The following is a 3,291-nucleotide window of genomic DNA, read 5'->3' as shown; positions in this document are numbered from 1 at the left end:
TCCTGATTCCGGGACTTGATAACTGATCTAGGGCAGATAACCAATGATCACTTGATAGGATTCAGATGATTAAATGAGATCATGTATATGAAGTGGTTAGCATAGAATGAGCATTTGATAGTTAAAAGCAAGTCTAATTAGTATCAGTAACCAGCAGCTAATAACAGAGGCTATAACTGCAAAGGTTTATACCTTTGTAAAGGTTACTCTATACGGTAATAAGCTTTTGTTTAATTTACACAATAATTTAGACTTTTACTCTAAAACCTGGCTTTCATATATGAGTGTTTTTGATGTCTGAAGTTAAGCATGTCGTATACATATCCTAGAATATGTGATAAGAATATTCCTTTGGTTGCTCTTCAAAGCTAAAAATTTCTTTTTTTTTTTTTTGAGACAGAGTCTTACTGTCACCCAGGCTGGAGTGCAGCGGCACGATCTCAGCTCACTGCAGCCCCGCCTCCTGGGTTCAAGCGATTCTTCTGCCTCAGCCTCCCAAGTAGCTGGGAGTACAGGCACCCGCCACCATGCCCAGCTAATTTTTGTATTTTTAGTAGAGACGGGGTTTCACCATATTGGCCAGGCTGGTCTCGAACTCCTGACCTCATGATCCGCCTGCCTCGGTCTCCCAAAGTGCTGGGATTACAGGCGTGAGCCACCGCGCCCAGCCAAAAAAATTCTTAAACTAGTTCTTTTTGTTTTTGCTTTTGAGACAGGGTTTGGCTCTGTCACCCAGGCTGGAGTGCAGTTGCACGATCTTGGCTCACTGCAACCTCTGCCTCCTGGGCTCAAACCATCCTCCCACCTCAGCCTCCCGAGTAGCTGGGACCACAGGCATGCACCACCATGTCCAGCCAATTTTTTTTCTGTATTTTTTGTAGAGATGGGATTTCACCATGTTGGCCAGGCTAGTCTTGAAATCCCGGGCTCAAGTGATCCACCCACCTCTGCCTGCAACCTGAGATTACAGGCGTGAGCCACCGTGCCCAGCCTTTGACTAGCTGCTTGGACACATCAGTTAACTCAAAGGTTTTTTTGGACATACTGTTCTTGTGTAGAGATGAAACCACTGGATTAGGCAGTGTTTCTGGTATTGGTAGTAGATTCTCAGAAATTTAGATAAACCTTTTCATTAAGTCTTGCCAGGTAACTGACTTAATAGGAAGGGTTGAGGCTGCCACGAAAGGGTGGTAAGCTAACTGGTGCAGTGATGCTAGGATGAAATGTCTACCTTTAACTGACTCACTTTGACCTTAAACCACCTGAGCCAAATGGCCCAAAGCAGCTTATGTAAACAACCTACAAATATTTACTGGGTTCTAGGCCTGAGATACCAAAGACAATATAAATCAGGTCCTTGTCTCCAAACTCAGCACAAAGCCACAGAGAGTGACTAGGGGCACCATAGTGCTGCATCACATAGCATAGAGGTGCTAGTCATTCTCAGCTTCCTTCTGATCACTACACACTTTTAAACATTAGACCTTTTGGTGGCATACAAATTAAAACACTAAAGCGAGATGAATGTAATTACAAAGCAGACTCTACTATTGGGTAACAGTGTGTGTGACGTCTATAATATAAAGGCCTCTGTAGGTGGCATTTCAAGTGGCTGCTTTTTAACATAGTGTTGCTTTTTTGAGCAGAATGGTGGGCTGTCCTGACCACACTTTCTTATAACCGCAGGAGGCAGGATCTCTCCTACTCCATGAAACAGGAGAACATTCTTTGGTGCCAGCTTGAATTTACATTCTCATATGCTGCAATTTGAGCCCCACTCTACCTTGTATTATCGCCCAGACCAGTCAGCTCGACATTCTATATAATAGATTCCCTTGAGACAGGATGTGTAATCAATTGTAGAACCAATACATTTCGCTCTTTGGGCAAAATCTGTTAGCATACCAGGTGGCTCCAAATACTCCACGATTTGAGGACTTCACATCTAACTGGAGTAGTCAGGAGCCGGGAAATGGGTGGGAACTCATGTCAGAGACAGCATCTTAAAGAAATGGCCCTTCAAGGATGAGTAAGATTTAAATTTGTAGATGCAAAAATGGTGGCTATTCTAGATGAAAATAATATCATTTGTTTCATTCTGTAGCATAAAGAGTTTACCCTTCCAGTTTTCCAAGTTTCTTTTCAACTTCACTTCTTGGAGTGCAAACTCCATGAAAATTCAACTTACTTTTTGAAATGCTGTACAATCTCCGAGATTTATCTAAATTTACCCTACTTACCCAAACCAGATGGCACAAGTTTCTATCATGTTAGATCACTAAAGGTATTTCCGTTCCCTCCTTTCACCTAACAGGATAACAGGTCTCCCACATGCTATTGGGCTAATACCCGCAACAGTTCAACCCTACCCTCCCAATTTTGATTTCTAGCTTTCCCTTTTATCCAGCGAATCCCCGTCAGAATACAGAAGCCAACCCCCACCCCGCCCGCCGTCCCCCCCGACGATCTTCAGTCTCACCTTACCTAAACCCTTTCCCTCACTTAAGCCCTTCCTTGCTTTGACACCCTATTCTTGGTTCTCCTCCTCTGCTGATCATTCCTTCTCAGGCCCCTTTCCCTCTGGCCCTTAAGTGTTCCCCACAGGGCTCCGACTTTGACCCTAATATTTCTCATGTTACATACTTACACGGGGGAACTGCCTGGGGGTTCTCAGAACTGCAGAATACCTTATTTGAGGTAAGCAAGCCCCATAACGGACTATCACTAGCTCAGAGACATTTTTCAGCCTTGAATAAAATCAGCCCGCAGGGACAAAAAAAATGGGGAAAACTTCGTTAGGGAAACTTCCAGCGACCTTAACTGCTCAGGAGGTAGGGATCCTAACAGGAAAACCTTGTCAGGAGTCTCCATTGAAACCTCCGGGTTTTTGTTTTGTTCTAAATAGGAGCACGTGCCTTGAAAAGATGAGCACCCCTTGAGCTTGTTTTCTGAGACAGCCTCTTTATCCGAATCCACCTTAGACTGGAAGCGCCAAGTGGGCTGGACAAGCACCCAGTCCAGGGAACAGCCCAGGCACCAGCCAAGGCCCGCCCTGGGCGGTTTTGGGGCCGTTGTCGAGTGCCGGCTGCGGGAGTTGAGGTCCCGGGGGAGGGGGCAGACACGCGGTACACACTTAGGGCGGGACACGGGCGTTCCTTCCCGGTTCCACCCAAGCCCGTAGAGAACGTAAACACCCTCCCGGCCTAGAGGCCCCGGGACCGGGTGGGGGGTGGGGGGGCGGGGGTGGAAATGCTTGGGCCGCGCAGCCGCAGTGTGGAGGCTCGGGTCCCG

The sequence above is a fragment of the Pan paniscus genome, chromosome 4 (genome assembly GCF_029289425.2).
Source record: "Pan paniscus chromosome 4, NHGRI_mPanPan1-v2.0_pri, whole genome shotgun sequence".
Taxonomy (NCBI): Eukaryota; Metazoa; Chordata; class Mammalia; order Primates; family Hominidae; genus Pan; species Pan paniscus.
Note: the sequence above shows the minus strand (reverse complement) of the source record.